The sequence below is a fragment of the Rattus norvegicus genome, chromosome 19 (genome assembly GCF_021556685.1).
Source record: "Rattus norvegicus strain SHRSP/BbbUtx chromosome 19, alternate assembly SHRSP_T2T, whole genome shotgun sequence".
Lineage (NCBI taxonomy): Eukaryota > Metazoa > Chordata > Mammalia > Rodentia > Muridae > Rattus > Rattus norvegicus.
The window spans coordinates 2,405,908-2,426,448 of record NC_141552.1 but is presented as its reverse complement, the minus strand read 5'-3'; the positions used below and the strand labels follow the sequence as shown (position 1 = coordinate 2,426,448).

The 20,541-nt window shown below is 39.2% G+C and overlaps 1 pseudogene; it reads left to right on the top strand.

Moving 5' to 3' along the window:
* Window positions 1-4,391: 4,391 nt before the first annotated feature.
* On the top strand, window positions 4,392-5,322 carry Akr1b1-ps5 (aldo-keto reductase family 1 member B, pseudogene 5; annotated as a pseudogene).
* The last annotated feature ends 15,219 nt before the right edge of the window (window positions 5,323-20,541 follow it).

Here is a 20,541-nt window from a genome sequence, read left to right as displayed (position 1 = left end):
GCCTTTATACTTTATATGCAACTTAACATTCTATTTAGGACAATTCACCTACTTAAGTTTGCAGGTACATCCTGAACCAGTTTAGGACCCAGAGGACTTCTATAACATAAATACTTAAATCTTAGAAAGTTGAGAAATTAAAGCAAAACCTATTCCAATGTATAAAAAAATCAAGGTTTCTTAATGGCGATATTTGACCACATCCTGTGAATGAATCACTTCTTGTTTAGTAACAGACCCAGTCCTAAGAAACCTTTAAAGAACAACACAAAAATATTATTGGGAGAATAGTCAAGGATGAGGATGTAAAGGCTGCACAAGAATGTCCTCAAGTTTTAGAATGTGACAGGACATTTGAAGTTACCTCGTCACCCCCTTTATCACTAGCTGGAATGTTTCCTGTGATATCTTAGAAGCATTCATAGAAAAGAGACACCCCCCACCCCAGCTCTGTGGAGTGTGTGCAATTCGGTAGTTCCAATTTTGCGAGGAAGCCTGTATTTCTACTGAGATGACTCTTCCCTCTCCCAGTCCTACTCTGTCCTATAGTGAGCTGTGACTCCTTAATCATGATACACAACAATAAGCCAACTTGGGCTATCCTCCTCATTCTCCTGACACTCTTCTCTATAAGTATTCTCTGAATCTAGCTAGTAGATTGTCAGCTATGCCATAATAGAAGGGATGTTTCAGGAGTTGTAGTGGGAGAAAGCCCTGAAAGAAGTTGGAATGGCTAGCTTTATAACAAACCTTAAGGAGAATTGATTATAGGTATTTTGCAGTTCTTTGGATATAGAAGTCACTTAGGGGCCTAAAAAGATAGGCTAGCCCTGAAGCCAGTGCAACAAGGGGGTGATTTTCGTTACAGGCTCACAGATGGACATTAGAGGAACCACAGGGCTGATAAGGATGCTCCTCTTGAAAACCCATGCACTTAAACCCTTTTCTTCCTGTACCTCTCTGGTCTTCCATGCATAAATGTTTAATTTCCCATTCTTGCCATCAATCAACTTGATGCTAAAAGGTGGTTCTGTGGATAAAAGCCACCCAGTGTGGTCTGCCCAGACGTCCATAAGCACTCAAGGCACCCGGGAGGTTCAAAAGAGCTGATGTCAGGATAGGGGGGGCTTGATTAATGATTCTCTGGGATATTCTGACACCCTTGCATAGATGAGAGAGATAAGATCCCAACAGTGGATGCCAGGGAGCTCTGCTTGAAAGAAAGGAGGTCAAGGTCAGACACATTGGGAAATCTGCCCAGAAACACAAGGCATGGTTTCCGCCTGGGCAGTGTGTCAGCCTGCAAAGGCCAGGAAGAGAGCGAAGTCTATGACCTAGTGCTGAAAGATAGGCAAGAGACAAGACAGATGGTGTGAAGGAAGCAGGAGACAACTGGAATAACCCATAGATAAGGGCAGCAGAGGGAGGTCGGAAATTTGTTCTGGAATTTTATGACTCCTTTTATCAGGGGAAAGACTGTGTTGGGTCATGAATACTTGGAGAAATTCACTTATTAACACAGCAATCCTTTGGATAAAGAGCAGTTCTAAATTTGCAAAAGTTATAAAAAATATTCTCCATGCTGAATATCCTAACGATGGAGAGCTCTTCAACCCAGATAGTATGATCATTGGCCAAGTCAGGATGAGAAGCTTGCAACCGAGGAGAAATGAGAAGCTCCTGAATCTCAGCACTTCAGTGTTTCTTCTTCAATCACAGGTCCTCTCCCCAACACACTTCAGTCTGATGTGCATCTATGACATCTGCATAGAGTCCTAATAGCTTGTCTGAAATGTCAGTGATCTCGGAGGACAGTAAAATGGGTGTTGGGATAGAGTAGAGAAGAAGTTTAGTATCCAGTAGACATTTAAAATTCATTTGAACAAGTTTCTCCAAAAGCATATATGAACCTACAGAGTATGTATAGACATAAGAACATGATAGGGATGCATAGAGATACCATCAAAAATTTAATTATCTATCATCTACATATTCATTCATCTATTGACTCAACACATTTTTGCTCTGTGCAAATTTGATGATTCTCTTGGGCATCTACAGGATCTGATGATAGGATTTCCTAATAGTCCTTCTTAGGCATCAACTTCTGAATTCTTTCTCTATTTGACTGAGGTCGCTCAGTCTTCAGTAGCAGAAAGTATTGACTCTGATTTTACCATCACAGGATAACATCTTTGCAAAGTTCATTTATTCACTATTGAATCATTTTTATTTATTGGTTAGGCAGCATATGGTGTGTTATACTTTTAATAATAAAAACAATATAGTATCTATCCAAAAGATTTAAACTTTATTTAAAAATTAATGAAAGCATGCCATCCTTTTTTTTTAATATCCGAATTCTTTTTTTTTTTAACTTGAGTATTTCTTATTTACATTTCGAGTGTTATTCCCTTTCCCGGTTTCAGGGCAAACATCTCCCTAATCCCTACCCCTCCCCTCAGTTATGGGTGTTCCCCTTCCCATCCTCCCCCCATTGCCGCCCTCCCCCCAACAATCTAGTTCACTGGGGGTTCAGTGTTAGCAGGACCCAGGGCTTCCCCTTCCACTGGTGCTCTTACTAGGATATTCATTGCTACCTATGAGGTCAGAGTCCAGGGTCAGTCCATGTATAGTCTTTAGGTAGTGGCTTAGTCCCTGGAATCTCTGGTTGCTTGGCATTGTTGTTCATAAGGGGTCTCGAGCCCCTTGGAGCTCTTCCAGTTCTTTCTCTGATTCCTTCAACGGGGGTCCTATTCTCAGTTCAGTGGTTTGCTGCTGGCATTCGCCTCTGTATTTGCTGTATTCTGGCTGTGTCTCTCAGGAGAGATCTACATCCGGCTCCTGTCGGCCTGCACTTCTTTGCTTCATCCATCTTGTCTAATTGGGTGGCTGTATATGTATGGGCCATATGTGGGGCAGGCTCTGAATGGGTGTTCCTTCTGTGTCTGTTTTAATCTTTGCCTCTCTATTCCCTGCCAAGGGTATTCTTGTTCCCCTTTTAAAGAAGGAGTGAAGCATTCACACTTTGATCATCCGTCTTGAGTTCTAGGCATCTAGGGTAATTCAAGCATTTGGGCTAATAGCCACTTATCAATGAGTGCATACCATGTGTGTTTTTCTGTGATTGGGTTACCTCACTCAGGATGATATTTTCCAGTTCCAACCATTTGCCTACGAATTTCATAAAGTCATTGTTTTTGATAGCTGAGTAATATTCCATTGGGTAGATGTACCACATTTTCTGTATCCATTCCTCTGTTGAAGGGCATCTGGGTTCTTTCCAGCTTCTGGCTATGCATGCCATCCTTTTAGGTGATAGCTTTACCATCAACATCTTCATGAAGGAAACTTCTAGGATGCATTCTCATATACATGGCAAATAAAATATGTAAAAGCAAGGATTGATTTGATTAATTGATTTTCAATAAAATAAGTTGTAGTAGCAAAGAGAGAAATGTCTCTTGAGTATGTTATAAGGGTATTTTTTGTTGTTGTTTTCGTGATTCCTGTTGTTTGTTTTATATTTTTTGCCTTTTGCTTTTTGCTTTTTTTTTTTCAGCCAGACATAATCCCAGGCCAAACACTCTGGGAACCAATGTTGGGGAGAAAAGTATTCTTAAATTGTCACTGTTTTGAAATGTACAACTGAGCACCTCAGGCTCCAGTTGTTACTGTGAAGACAAAGTCTGAATTCCTGATAGACAAAGGTGAGAGAAAGCAAGCATTTTCAAACTTGAATGGCTTGGTTGGTGAGAAACTTCACGGCTAAGAACAAAAGAAAAGTGAATTGGCCAACAGATCAGATGTTTCCCTGGCAACCAGTTATCAAAACTGATGTAAGGTTTGTCTGACTCTCAGCTAAGCAAATAAGAAATAATTAATTCATGAATACGGACAGGTTATCTATTGCTAGTAAGAGTGTAAGAAAAGATGTTTTCATAGGCATTGTAGAAGAACAAATTTAATATTAACAATGAACTTCATTGAAATTTTTAAAAGAAAACATCATTGATTTAAAAAATTAGAAAAATAAAAAATAAACAACAAAACCAAAAAAAATCAATGAAAAATAATGATTTAACTTACACAAGATGCAAGATATCAAGCTAATCAATGGATATTATCTTAGGCTTTAAATGTGCAGAAGTATATGCGTAAATGTTACTATTAATGTTTGTATGTTGTATACATATCAGTCAACTGTGGAATCCCTACCCAGACAATGAAGACATGCAACATAAATTGGTTCCCAAAACTTTAGAGAGTGATGCAGGGGAATCATGATTTTAATGCTCGCCTGCAACACATAGTTATATTTTGTCAAAAAAAAGCAAATAAAACTGTCTTAAAACACAGCAGCTAGGCACATTTGCCATTCCGAGTGTGTAATGTTCAGCAATCATGGAACTCAAGAATGGTGCCAAGAGGCTCCTCCTAGCTACATGACTGAGACTGAGAAGGTTGCTATTGACATGGGATATCTCCACATTGACTGCACCCGGGTATACCAGAATGAGAAGGGGATAGGAGTGTCCCTCCAAGAGAAGCTCAAGGAGCAGGTGATAAAGCATGAGGATCTCTTCATCATCGGCAAGCTGTGATGCACTTTCCACAAAAGCATGGTGAAAGGAGTCTGCTAGAAGACACTGAGCAACCTGCAGCTGGACTAACTGGATCTCTACCTTGTTCACTGGCTTCAAGCCTGGGCCTGTCTATTTCCCACTGGATGCATCAAGAAACGTGATTCCTAGTGACACCAATGTTGTGGACACTTGGACAGACAGCTATGGAACAACTAGTGGATGGAGATTTGGTAAAAGCAATTGGTGTCTCCAACTTCAACGTTCTTCCAATTAAGAGGATATTGAACAAACCTGGTTTAAAATATAAGACTGCTGTTAGCTGGATCGAGTAACACTCATACCTAACTCAGGAGAAGCTGATTGAGTACTGCCATTGCAAAGGCATCGTGATGACTGCTTACAGTCCCCTTGGATCTCCTGACGGGCCCTGGGCCAAGCCTGAAGACCTTTCTCACCTGAAGGATACCAGAATCAAGGAAATTGCAGCCAAGTACAATAAAACTGCAGCCCAGGTGCTGATCCAGTTCCTCATTCAAAGGAACTTGGTAGTGATCCCCAATTCTGTGACACCAGCACACATTGCTGAGAACTTTAAGGTCTTTGACTTTGAGCTGAGCAGCAAAGACATGACACTCTACACAGCTACAACAGGAACTGGAGGGTGTGTGCCTTGATGAGCTGTGCCAAACACAAGGGTTACCCCTTCTACAAGCTGAGGATTCCCGCTCCCCCTTGAGAGGCTTACACCTGTTCTTTCTGCCTAATCTGTCCTTGCAAATGTCCTGTGGCCTGTGTCCCTCTACACTGGATGGCACCTTGCAGACCACACACTGAGACTTTGTTAGTTTGATGTAAAATCTGAAGGGTAGTAGCAGTAGCTGAGGTGTTTGTTTTAGCCTTCTGTGGTCTTTCTTCTTCCCACCTGGAGGACTTTAACATGAGTACCTTTTCCAACCAAAGAGAAGCAAGATTTATAACCCAACTCGACCCACTAACTCTTAAATTTGAGTGCTTAGAACTGGAATCCTTTGGGTTAGATTTGCCTCAAATAAACTGTTTTTGTGAAAAATAAATAAATAGATAGACAAATAAATAAAACACAACATCTAATTCAAAACAAACAAAACTATTTATTGGAGTTCATTTATTAGAAACTAAGGTATTAGAAACTAAGAATATAGAATTGAAAGAAATGAACTCTTACTTTTATCCACCACTAGGGATAAAACGTGATTGGTATTGTAGGTAATTGCTCTACCACAGAAATACATTTACAAGACCATGGAATATATATAACTAAAATTTTATAAATATTAATATTATAATTGCTCATATAAGCAAAATATATATATATATTATAGATATAGATATAGATATGATATATATATGATATAGATATGATATATATATGATATAGATATAGATATAGATGATATAGATATAGATATAGATGATATAGATAGATGATATAGATATAGATGATATAGATATAGATATAGATATAGATATAGATATAGATATAGATATAGATATAGATATAGATATAGATATAGATATAGATATAGATATAGATATAGATATAATCTCCCATCTGCCTAGGACTGGCACTTCTCTATATAAATTAGCAATTAAGAAAATGCTTCACAGATATAGCCAGAGACTACCCTTATCTAGACAGTACTTCAGTAGGTTTCACGTTGGCATATGAACTCAAACTTGGCTGCACATGAGACTTTTTGGATTACTTGTGTAGAGGTTTGTATCTATGCAGTATATGTGTCTGTGTGAAATAGCACATATTCATATGAGGGTTTTGGCTAGTGTGTAAACACTTATGTGTGTAAGATAGTGGTTAATATATTAGGTGTTTGCCTTTATTATTTTCTACCTGAATTATTAATTCTCTCACTGAACATGGAGTTCACTGAATCAGGTAGGATATCTAGGGAATGAGAACTAAGGATCAACTGCTTTCCACTCACAAAGTTACCATGCTGGAGTTACAGACAGCTTAGGAGGCCTGTGGATTTTTTTTTCCTGAAAATTCAAAGTCGTGTACTCAGTATTTCATGGAAAGTGCTCTAGCAAATAATCCATCTTTCATACTTCTTGAAGTATTTTTGAAGTATTCAGGAGCCTGGGCTTTAGACCAAAAAACACTGATTCAAATGTTTGTTGGCATGCATCAGCCTAGGCATTAATAGTTTTTAAGACTTTCTAGTTGGAAGTGATGTATAGACAGAGCTGGAAAATCCTTAGATCATGCCAGTTCAGTTCCATGGGGCCTCTCCTTAATTTGTCCGAGCACCCGTTGAGTGCAGGCATTTTCAATGTTTCCTTCAAAGCTGCTCCACTAAGGGATTAACTGAGCTACATCTCAGCACAGGAACATTCTTTTTTTTTTTTTTTATTAACTTGAGTATTTCTTATATACATTTCGAGTGTTATTCCCTTTCCCGGTTTCCGGGCAAACATCCCCCTCCCCCCTCCCCTTCCTTATGGGTGTTCCCCTCCCAACCCTCCCCCCATTGCCGCCCTCCCCCCATAGACTAGTTCACTGGGGGTTCAGTCTTAGCAGGACCCAGGACTTCCCCTTTCACTGGTGCTCTTACTAGGATATTCATTGCTACCTATGAGGTCAGAGTCCAGGGTCAGTCCATGTATAGTCTTTAGGTAGTGGCTTAGTCCCTGGAAGCTCTGGTTGCTTGGCATTGTTGTACATATGGGGTCTCGAGCCCCTTCAAGCTCTTCCAGTTCTTTCTCTGATTCCTTCAACGGGGGTCCTATTCTCAGTTCAGTGGTTTGCTGCTGGCATTCGCCTCTGTATTTGCTGTATTCTGGCTGTGTCTCTCAGGAGCGATCTACATCCGGCTCCTGTCGGTCTGGACATTCTTTTCTGCTCTCCAAATTACCCTTGCTTTTTTGCTCAAGTTGCAGATCATCTCCAAAGGACAGTTAGCATTCTTAGATTTTTAATCCATCAAATGTCTTCTTTGATTTGAGGTTTTTGATTAGTGCTTTAAAGGACTGGACTATTTTTTTGACTCTTGATATTTCATACATTTCTCTCCAAAATATTCCTGAATTTATGGGCTCATAACAAATTAAATTCATTAGATTATTGCATTTTTCTGTCTTTGATGACCGCGAAAACATTATCCACTTCTGTTTTTTGGAGTGCTTCCTGTCTTCTTCCCAAATGGCTTTCATTTCCATGTGCATGTTATACTTTGAGATACATCTTGTCATAAGTAATTTAGATATGACAACCTGTGTGAGGATTTCAAGCAAGTTTTTTTTCTTGCTTGCTTTTATTATTGTTCTTGTTTTATTTGACTGTAGAAAGGTATTATATATTATGAGAGACAATACTATAAAAAATACATTTTAAAACTTGTAAACAGATTCTTTTTCAAAGATATCTTAAAGTGTTAATTCTATTTTAATTTTGTGTAATAGGAATATATATATATTCCTATGTATATATATAACTGTAATATGTATATATACTCCTCCATATCTATAATACAATATAAATACTTATGGGACCAAGAATATATATGTATACATATTAAATTATAATATATAATATATTATATTCAATTATATATTAAGTGTGTTAACATATATAAATATTAGTGCTGCTTTTCCACTGGGAATTTATATTGTTTTGCAGATGTGGAGAAGTAGTGAAATTTTCATTTCTTTAAAAATTAACTAGCTAATTTCTAAAATGCCATCTATACATTGGCTCTTTCCTACCAATTACACAATCAAAGTTTGGAGTCATATTGATGAAATGCACAAATAGGTTTTGGCTTCTGTCTCATTGACCCACCTGTCTAATTCTGTGCAAATTTTGTCTTAATTTGTACTATTACACATCTTTTTATGTTCCAAAGGGCTGGCATCCCTCATTATTTAAGATATTACTCTGCATTTTTACATGCAAGGGTTTTCTTTCCTAAGATTAGTTTATCACAGGATATTTCCTTCTAATAAGATATCATCCTGAGTGAGGTAAACCAGACACAGAAGAACACATACTCACCAATAAGTAAATATTAGCTCAAAAACTCACAATGCCCATGATACAACCCACAGACCATATGAAGTGAAGAAAGAAGGAAGACGAGAGTGTGGATGCTTCAGTCCTACATTGAGGGCAGGAAAGATTGTGAGAAGTGGAGGGAAAGGGGGACCAGGGAGGGAGAAAGGAAGGGGAGGAAATGAGAGTGGCCGTATCAGGAACTGGAGGAGATGTGAGAGAGTTACAGAGGGTTAGGAAATCGATCAAAAATATGTAGCAGGGGCGATGTGGAACTGGGGATAGCCACTGGATGGTCCCAGATACCAGGAAAACGTGAGGCTCCCAGGACCCAACAGGGATGACTTCAGCAGAAATGCGTAGAGACAGGGGAAATAGAACCTGTTGAGACCACCTCTAGTTTATAGGCACGGTCAAGGGATGGGGCCACACAGCAATCTCATAGTTTTTAACCCAGAAATGTCCCTGTCCAAAGGAAGAATAGGGACAAAAAAAAAATTGAACAAAGACGAAAAGGAAGAGCTAAACAGGGTCTGTCCCACGTGGGGATCCATTATGTCCCCAGCACTGTTGCTGTGGTCAAGAAGTGTTTGTTGACAGGAACCTAATGTAGCAGGTCCTGAGGCAGTTTGGCCAGCAACTGACCAAGGCAGATGTGAATGCTTGGAGCCAACCATCAGACTGAGCTCAGGAAACCTGGTAGGGGAACTGGCTGAAGAACTGAAGGGGCAGAGGGGGATTACAACCACATTGGAAGAACAACACAGGCTGGACTGGCCATCAAGGAGTGTACCTGGAGGGAACCATGGCTCCAGATACATATGAAGAAGAGAATGGCCTTGCCTGACTGCAAATGGAGGGGAGGCCCTTGGTTCCGGGGAGGCTTGCCCCAGTGCAGGGTGATGCTGGAGTGATGGGACAGGACACTGTGGGTGGGTGGGGGAGCATTCTCATACACGAAAAGAGTAAGGAGAAGGGAGGCTGTGGGATGAGGGGTTGATGGAGGGGGTAGCTGGGAAGTAGACTATCATTTGAGATGTAAACAAACGGAATGATTAATAATAAAATATGAAATGAAATGCATGTATTTATTTGTAAACAAAAGTTTCATTAAGCATACATGACTCTTTTTTGTTTTTAAACACTGAAATGTCATGAGACAGTAACTCCTTAGAGAACAATCAATATTGATAAGTTTGATTACTCGACGGAACTTAGTTCTTAATGGTGCCTCTTTAATACAGGCTTTTTGAATAACCGCTATAATAAACGCGTATAGTTTCTATTTTCACTTTCTGACAGTGACTTTGGGCAAGCAACGCAATAGTCTCTTATTGACCAGCACGGGATTTAAACTCCATCTGCAAACAAAGCAAGTGGTGCCATGCTGACCTTAGGTGCATATTCCTGCACTGTGAACAAGAAAAGGGGCTGAGGTGATTATTTAGAACAATCACGTTGAGGGGCCAGCCTTTTCACTTGCTCAGTTCAAGTATTATTGCTTTCAAATGTCAGCATATCACCAGTGTAAGCATGCATACTTATTAAAACTTCTTTCCTGAGACATGTGAGGTGGACACCTTAGAGCACAATACATATCTAAATTTTAATCTGGATTCTAGGTAGAGCATTCCTCGGTTAACAGCTGAATTATTTCTAAGAAGAGAACTAAATTTAAACTGAGTGCTTCCTTACTGCAAGAGGCTTCGCGAGTACACATTTTACCGCTCTCAGTACTCACGCACACACCTTGAAGGAGGAATGTTTCAATAGTCACATTCTCCAGATGATGCAGTTAATTTTTATCGACAGAAGTCAGCTCTATAGGCATGCTACTAACAACTGTTGGTACCTTTAATTTCTTTATGATATTACAGAAATGTATTTCTATACTCACATCTTGAAGCCCCTGTGCAGATGAAATACTGAAGGGTATCCTGAAGATGGCTCCTTCTATTTGAGTCCTCTGATCTGGAAACAGAGTTTTAGAAAACAAAACAAAACAAAACACAAACAGCATTATGCACCAAGCTAGGTCCCACTCTCCAACCATCTACAGGTTATCTGCAGCTGAGCAAGAGCAGTGTAGCTAATCCCCTGTCTCTGGTTCCTCCCCACTGAAATTCACTGAGATTACAGGCATCATTGCTGCAATTGACTGTGTTGATACTGGGGACCTGAACTTATGTCTTCATGTCCCAGCTTCCATAATAGAAACATCTCACATTTAAGGGATGTAATCCTCAAGAAACAAGAATGTCAAGGAAACCTGGTTTTCTCTTTATAGAGAAATGCCTGGACCCCAACTGAGAAGAAGGTGTACCTTCAACATCCCTTCCTAACATCAGTGTGCTCTTGAAACATGTCATCTTTTTATTTCTTAGTGAATGACAGGAAGCCAGAATAATTTTCAAACCACTCTTCTCTCATCTTCTCTGCAACCTCTCAGCCTTTCCGATTAGAGTTGCTCAACATCTTGTTTGATCTGCCTTTGAGTCTCTGTGAGAACGAGGAGGTGACTTGTCCTAACAGTTCTTACAAAAAGATTATTTCTCTTGAGTCTGCTTGAGAGAGGAACAAGAGGCTGGGCCATTCAAAGTTCTGCTCCCTAAGGGGGGCTTAGAGTAACAGGACTCGAGTAGGGGATTTGATGTCAGGACCTATCAACATCCAATCAGTACAAAATCATTTCCTGACTCCAGCTGACCATGCACTTTTCTTTGTAGCTGCAACTTCATTAGATGGAGGACTGAGTTTCCAAAAGGAAAAGGTCAACATTTCCATTTGGGCATTCAAACATCTCCAAGATGGGTTTGAGGCTTTAGTGTTCTATTGATTCAGCCATCCCCATGCTGAGCACAGAACTTTGCCCAGAATAGATGGGCTGTGTCAATCAAAGCTCACCAGTGGGGCTACTTATTTTCAGCTTGATTCACAGGGCTATCAAATATTGAGTGGAAGGGGACAAGGGAAATTCTACTGTAGTATAAATTTGCAAATGAAGCTTTCACCAACAATGCATTACATGACAAGTGCTTTGAAATCACACACATACACACACACACACACACACACACACACACACACACACACACACACACGCCCTGCCTTCATTTGCCCTTGTTTACTAAATAATCACTCTACAGAAAAATTCTAAACTAGGAGCCTCCATATGAGACACCAAATTTTCTAAAGAAACTGAGTGTCAAATGACATAGAAGTATATAGCACCACTGATCAGGAAAGAAGGCATCTCTCATTTAGAACCTAACAGAGAATGTTGACTTTTTTGTATGAAGAGATGGAAGAGAGTCTCCTGACAGAAGGACAGACGACAGTCCATCTTGTTAGACACTTGCCCAAATTACACTAATAACAACAATACCTTTCTAATTGAGTCTTATATTTTTATAATTTTATCTCATAATTTAATCTAACTTTACATAAAAAGTCTTCAGAACTCCACATTGAAAACTTGCAACCATACAAAGTATAAAGCAGACATTTTTTGTGTGTGAATTTTTGTAGCATTCCTGATTTTTATTTATTTATTTATTTTTTGGTTTCCTTTTATCTTCAAGATTTCTCATCTTCATTCCCACAGATTCATTTTGTTCCAGCACTGGGTCATATGCTTCCCTTCTACACATCTGCTTTGCACAGACCACATAAGAAGGCTAGAACAGCGGAGAAGGTGTGAAGGACACACAGAATGATTTCTCATTGTGTGCACACATGAAAAAATTGAAAGGAAATTAAGAATTTTTATGAAACTTGAAATTTTACTTTTCAACAGATACTGTTCTTTCTGGTGTATAAAATCATCTTTGTTCCCCAAGTTTTCTTATGAGTTCTCCAAGAAAACGTGAGTTATTAATTCACCATGATTATCTCACTGAAAATACAGCAACAGTATTAAACAATCAGGTGTCTACAATCTGATCCCATCACAATCAAGTGCTCTTGATAAATCTTTTAACAAACTGCTTTTGATTTTTATTCACAAATGTGCCCAGATCTTGCACATTTCTTCACTTCTAGCATCTTAGCTCATTCATTCATTAAAGTATTTTGAATGACAATGGATAGTGTGTCAACTTCTTCCTCTTTAGATTTCTAGTATATCTTTCCTAGGCCAGGTTGCAATACTTAATGTTTAATGCAATTTATGAATGGATAGTATCACCATATAATAAATTTATGCCTATGCAGAGAGTCTTAGTAAAGGTGGCTATAAAGAATTATTGACTCTCTCTCCATACACACACACACACACACACACACACACACACACACACACACACACACATATGCTTTGTAGAAGAACATCCTTTCCAATACTTTGTAGTTGAATTTTGGCCACACCTAATGGAACCAGGAGTGACTCTTCATGGGTACCAAACATCTGCTTCAGGAACAGATCCAACACCCTTTGTGTGGCTTCTTATTTTGTTGACATCTGTTCAGCTTCTTGCAGTGAGTGATCCTAAGCTATGCCAAGATGGTGGTTCTTGCCAGCCTTCCATTCTATCAGCAGTAGTATAGTCTCCTCCGAGATTTGTACAAGGTTGCAAAGATATGGCCTTCCCTATAAGTGAAACTCAACAATTTTGTCGCAGCAAGATGCACAGCCTCTTTGGGACTCAAATCACAAGCACGATTATATAGCAAGGAGACAGGTTCCTCTCCCTGCTTTGTTGTTTAATTTTAGTTTTAGTTTTTGTCTAGTTTAGTTTTTTATAAAATATAAACTTCTTGGGATCAGTAGCAGTTGGAGTTCCTGATCTCTCTAAGAATCAGTGTCTCCTATCTAAGCATCAACCTATGCTTCTATACTTCCCATAACACTCCCATGGCACACACACAACAGTACCTCTATAACAGTGAATGTCCCAGTGTTATATTCATGCATATTAGATATATTACCTCAAACACATTAGTTTCTGATAATACCAACTCTCTTTACATTCTTCTTGTGAATTTCTTCAGAAACTATGCAAGGTAATTGTTTCAAACTATTAGCCAGAGAGAAAACAGGATTTAACACAGCAGGCTGAATTCCTACCTCATCTTACTTTCATTATCCAATATTGATTCTCCACTCACATTCCTTTTGACTCCTCTCTTTGTATATCCTCACTGATCTTTTCCCATGAACAACAAATCAACAAATAAAACAGACCTTGTATGAGTACCTCTGATGAACTAGGTCTTAAGATAATTATATGAGCGGTACCAGCTGTAACAAGAGCGGGTATGGCGGGATACTAAAGGATTATCTGTAAGGAATTTTCCAACGTCCTCATTTTAGTGAAGTAGTGTGGGAAGGCCCTGGGGAGGATGCATCATGGTAGAGTATGATGATAAGTAATCAGTTACTACTCAGATGTATGCCAGGAATGCTTCCTAATTGTACCACATTGGTATGATTTTACTTCCTTTCATCTCTTGCAAGAAAACCTGCAGTTCATTGCATTAATTCTTACCTAGATGCATTGCATCTCTCTCTTCTCTATGCCTTAGCATTTATCTTCCTAAGGACTCACATATGCTTCACAGGAATGTAAATTGATGCAACAGTCTTGCAAAGCAATTTAGCATTAATAGATCAAGAGTCTTAAAATTGCTCATACAGGGTTATTATGATCCGGCAATTTCATTCCAGAAACCTCTCCAAATGAAATAACCTAAGACATAGGGGAAAACAAATATGTATAAATATATTTGCAGAAATATGTTTATTACTGCACAGTTTCCCATTTTGTTGATATGATAAAAAACTAAATAGATAATAAAAGAAATTATTAAATGATAACACATCCATATGATGAACTGTTATGAAGCCATTAAAATGGTGCTTATGGTAAATTGGTAACATAAAAAGTACATATGATATATTATTAGGAGAAAGATGTAAGGTGCAGAATTGTGCATAGAATACGATTGTGGCTATGTAGAACTTGCATACAAAATAGGCTACACAGAAAATGAAGTGTCCTGGGGAAGAGCAGATGTTTGAGATCAGGGTCATGGCAACTGCTTTCTTTAATTTTTTGTTTCTAATTTAGTAAATTGTCTAGGTGCTTTGATTGAGGGCATTTTTCTTTAAAATATAATATTTGCAATAAATTTCTAAAGTATGTTTTAATCAACTACTTTGTCTTCCTGCCAGCTTATGCCTCATACAGAGGCACGTAGCTCATTCATCTCCATTTATTATCAGTGTTGAGTCCATAAATGTCTCATCTTCGAAGCTACTCAGCCCACACAAGCAATGTTGGACAGAAAGACAACTCTCTTCCTCTCTTTCAGGGTCACTTCCACACAGCCCACCCACAGAACATAGAGTCTGGCTATTTTAATATGCAATAAACCATCTAGTGCAGATGTCCTGCACAGCACTAAAAAGAAAATTCTAGATTGTCCAATAGACACTTTGCTCTTCCTTCAGCTACTTCGCCATGCCTAGTGTGTCTGCTTCTCTCTTTTGGCACATCTATAATTTAGTGCACTACAAAGGCCAATGCAAGCTATTTTGTGGCAGTCTCAGAATCCTGCCCTACTTCTCACCTACTATGCCACAAAATATTATTGTAAAATTTCATAAAATCTCAGTCTATATTTAACAATACTTTTGTCTTGTTTCATCCTTTTCACTTTTTTTTATGATAACTGATATCCTACCTCTTCCAAAAATATCTCACACATCCCTAGCCACCCAATATAAGATTGTAAGGAAGATGGACTAAAATCCTTCTGCATGAATGAGAAGACCTTCACCTCTTTCTTGCTTTTTCCCTTCATACCCCTCTAGAAGAAATCCATAAGGGGAAATTCCATTTTGTACAGCTAATCAATAAGAAGGCAGGTATTGAACACGTTCCACATAAATACTACAGTGCTCCTTTCATGGGGAATTCAGGAGAGGAAACACAAGTGTCATTGACATCCATCCCTGATACCCAAGCAATGGAAATAGGCAGACTAGTTACCCCTGGGAGCAAAGGTGGAACACAAGAAATGCTACAGTGGGAGAATAAAAGAAATAAGCATATATTAATTTTTATTCTATGCATGTAAAATTCTGCTTCAACACAGTGAAGGCACAGAATCAGACAATTTGATTAGTGCTTTCAACTAAATTTGTTTTACAAGAAGATGAAAGAAAATTGTGAGAGAGTGCAAAGTTTGAGGGGCAGGGGACTTTCAAATTCTAAGCTTAGGGAAGAGAAATTTCTACAGCTAAAAAAGTAAGACGTTAAGCAAAAGGAGGTCATATATGAAGGGAGGCATGTGTTCATGCTGTCTCCATGATGCATGGGCTTCTGGGAAGAAACTAATTCTAGCATTTTTTAATTGGCCACTGATTCTGTACCTAGGTATGCAGGTCCTCACTTATCCAAGAGTGAATTATAAAGGCTTAAACTGTAACATTAATCAATATGCACTTTGTGGCTGCCAGGGGCAAGTTTACAAGCAACCATCTAAATATCTGAGTAGAACATCAGACATTGCACACTGCCAACCATGTAGATTGCACAGTATCATCCAAATCACAGAACAAATAAGGGATCAAACAAAGAGACAAAATCAATAGCTTCCTGGGGGGATCTCTATCCAAACTTACCAGAAAATGTTACCTAAGGAGTCCAGGACTCAGTAAAAAGTAATAAGGCATGAAAGAAAAAAAAATGTGTGTTACTTTGATATTATCTGAAATACTTTGTTTTTAACAGGAAACTATGTGACAAGTTAGACCATGTACTTTTTGAATCTGTTTGTGTAAAATGACAAGAAGAAGTTAGGGGATAGGCTGAAATCGGGGACAATGAATAATAGCTCTTTTTGTGCATAGGATTTCTATCAGGGGGAAAAATGGGCCAAAGTTGGATGATAGTAATGCTTTATGTGATATTAATATAGTTTAAAATATACTAGGTAAATATATTACATGTATAATTTGTGTTAATTAATAATATGACATGTGAATTACATATCAATAATGGCATTTGTAAAAGATGAGTATAATGTGTGCTGGTTGCTTTATAAAGAGATGTTTGAAAAAATGAAGACATTAACATTCAGAGATATGTGACATGATAATATTAATATAATAATGATATTGATTCCAGAGTCAGAGGTAGAACAAGACATGTAAAGAAACCTGATCATTCAAAAACACTCAGATCTAGGTAGTGGAGCTTGCCTTGATGAGAAAAATTTTAGAAAGTATGTAACTTTTGTTATCTGTAGATGATATTGGATGGAATCAAATCAAAATTACCAGAAGCCTTAATTACTCTTAAACAACCAGTGAAGATTTACTGAAAGCTCTAAGTACAGGACACTGAACACCGGCGTCAAATACCAGATTCTTTTTTCTGGAAATGTTGTAGGGAAAAAGATTAACGAACATAGAGGAGAGTTGGGTAAGTAGATGAGGAGAGTCCTTTGGAAGTCTCCTCACATAAAATTATTGATAACATCCATCAGTGTTGTGACCTGGGCTCAGACCTTTGGCAAAATCTAGAACAGAACAAGAAAAAGACATGAACTTCACAAAATTTGCATAAGCCAAATTACCTGTTAAACTAGATTCTCTCTGGCCTATCTTGGGAGTGGATTGAAGCATGCAGCTTAGAACACCACATTCCATCCATCTTCTTTCCACAGAATAACCACTCCATTACTTCTGTCTTCAATATCCTTCGAAAAGAAAAGGTCCTCATATCTGCTCCCAAGAATCCTATTTCTTTGAAGCCTCACATTGTTCTCTTTCATTTTGTACCCTAAGTTTCCAAAGAGCCATATTCCTGATGTATGCACTTGTTTGGACAGTGACTCACATTACCAGGCAAAGACAAAGAAAGTCCTTTCAGCTGTGTACAGCTGGAACTAGTGCTCGGAAACTGTTAGTAAAAGTTCTTCCAAAACTCCCAGATTTTTTTTTTCAGAAAGATACATTTGTTTAAATTTAGACAAAGTTGCAAGTAAGATGTGGGAACACCTGTTTCCCCTGCTGGAGCACTTCCTCTGCTTCCTGTGTCAGGAATGCTTCTTAAACAAGGACAGGCTGGAGTCTACCTAAAGTGGGGTTGCACAGAAAGTTCATTATCCAAATTAATACATGCTTCTGTACTTTCCACAAAGGCTACGTGGATGCAGGAGAGATGAGCCCATAAGCAAAAGGCTACCTCTCACATTCATCCTGAAGGTGACTCTCCTAATGGCCAGCGCTTTAATGCCAATATCTTTCAGCCTCCCACTTCCTCAGTTTTATAATTTATACAAAATCCTCTCCAAGAACTGTTGGCCTATCTGTTGCTCAGTCAACCAAGCAGATGGAACACGGTTTATAGTTCAATCAGGAATCCAAATTGAAGTCATTGGCTTGTTCTTAATGGGATTAATAGGAGTAGAGGAATACTTCTTGGCAGCCTACGAAGCCACCTAGCCTTGGCAGGAGGCCCACCCTATGTTAAGGACACATAGGTGTGCCAAGTAGTCCAGTCCACAACTTTTATAATTTCCTATCTTCACCAGGAACATTGGCAATTGCATGAGCTCATGATGCTCCTGCTTCCTAATGCCAAGAAGTGCTGTTACTTAGTATATCTTTCCATGTACTCTATAGAGGTCTAGGACACATAACTTTAATGCTTACACTTTTCAGTCCGCTGGTCTGAGCTTTAAAGTCATGAATAATTGCATAGCATCTTAACCAACAGTTAAGAGAAATTCCATGTGCTGTCATTATCTCCCCACATCTGACATACTTGATAATCACTGTTCCATTTATTTTATGCATTGATTATTTTTCCCATCACTGTCACAGAATACTTAATATTCTTAATGAACTTAATGGGAATAAAAAGGACTCATTTGGACTCATGGGTTTCATTGTAATGGGAAAAGCATGCAGGAATTCGCTTCTGTGGAAGAATGCATCCAGGGCTTCACACAGAGGCCTCTGGCTAGAACCAGTCATACAGAGAAGCATGCTGACATAATTTGGCTCTTGACTGCCTCTCCCTTGTGTTAAAGTTTGTAGGTCAACTTGACACAAGTTATATTATTCCATGTGGAGAAAACCTCAATTGAGGAAATGCTTCCATAAGATCAGGCTTCAGGCAACAATCCTATAGAGAACTTTAAAAAAAAAAGATTGATATAGTTGGACTCGGCCCTTTGTAGGTCATGTCACACCTGAGCTAGTTGTTTTGGATTCTTTAAGAAAGCAGGCTGAGCAAGCCATGGGAAGCAAGCCACTAAGTAGCACCCCTCCATGGTCAATGCATTCAGTCTTGCCTCCAGGTTCCTGCCCTTGTAAGTTTCTGTCCTAAATTTCTTCAATGATGAATAATGATATGGAAGTAGAATTTGCATAAACCCTTTCTTCCCAGGGGTTACTTTGATCATGACATTTTTTTTTTTGGTTCTTTTTTTCGGAGCTGGGGACCGAACCCAGGGCCTTGCGCTTCCTAGGTAAGCGCTCTACCACTGAGCTAAATCCCCAGCCCGATCATGACATTTCATAACAACAATGATAACCATAACTTAGACAGAAACTGGCAGCAAGTTATGAGGTATTGCTGTGACAGACCTGTCTGTGTCCATGTTGTTTGGGGAAACATTGTAGGAAGGATGTCAGAGACTTGGGTGCCAACTTGCATTGAGTGATCAAACCTTTGTGAGTTGCTCTGTGGGAAATTGGAAGAGTGGTCGATAACGCAGGTGATAGAGGTCTGGCTTGTGAAGTTCCAGAAGGAAGTTTGAGAGTAACTTAAAGACCATCAGGACTTTCCCAATTTAGCTGTTTCGAATAAAGATTCTGTGGTTTTGATCAGTTGGGTCTGAAATGTTAACTGTCATTAGCAAGAGACCAGCACCATAGAAGTGAAACTTTTGCTTTACCGGGACAATTGTTGCTAATTATCTAGCACTGAGAAATTAGTGATGATGGAGAAAGGACAAGCCTCACTGAGAAGATATCTGGGAAGTATTTCCTCAGAATCAGCACACAGGTGCTCTGTTCCAGACTCTGCAAATGTTAAGTTGGTAGGGTAAGTGTCACCCAGTTGGTGCTTGTTTTGAAGACAAAGGGGCTATGGAAAGCAGCTGATACTTGTTACCAAGAGAGGCCAGGATAGGCCATTTCTGAGACTTCATCTTTAGTAGTAGTTGAAGCTCCAACATGGAAGCAGTTATGCAAAGAAATTGTGGTTGAGCACCATGAATAAAGTCTATGAGAGGATATTGCTGAAAGTGCAGCCCAATTGCAACAGGTATTAGAGATACTAGTACCGTGGGATGACCGCCAAAAATATCAGCAAAGTTAGAGAGGAATCAGCCTGTGCTTAAAAGACAAGCTGTGTGTTGTCCTATGGAGGCTTCGCCCAGCAGCTGACTCAGACAGATACAGACACCCACAGCCAAACAGTGGATGGACCTTGAGGACAGGAACTCCACAGGAAGACCAACAGATTCAATTAACCTGGACCCTTGGGGCTCTCAGAGTCTGATCCAGCAACCAAAGAACACACATGGACTGTACCTAGGTCTCCCTGCTCATATGGAGCAGATGTGCAACTTGGCCTTCATGTAGGTAGGTACCGAACGGGAAGAGCGACGACTCCAAAAACTGTTGACTGTATGTGGGATATGTTCTTTTAGCTGAGCTGCCTTGTCTGGCATCAATGGGAGAGAAGGGCCTAGCCTCACAGAGATTTGAGGGTAAGGGTAAGGGGGATACAGAGGAACTCCCTACCTACTCAGAGAAGATGGTGTGGGAGATGGTGGAGGGCGGTGGGGGAGGGTGACCAGGAGGGAAGCAGTGAGCAGGATATAAAGAGAACAAGTAAAGAAAATAAACTTTAATTTAAAAAGGAGGAGGAGAAAAAGGAGGAA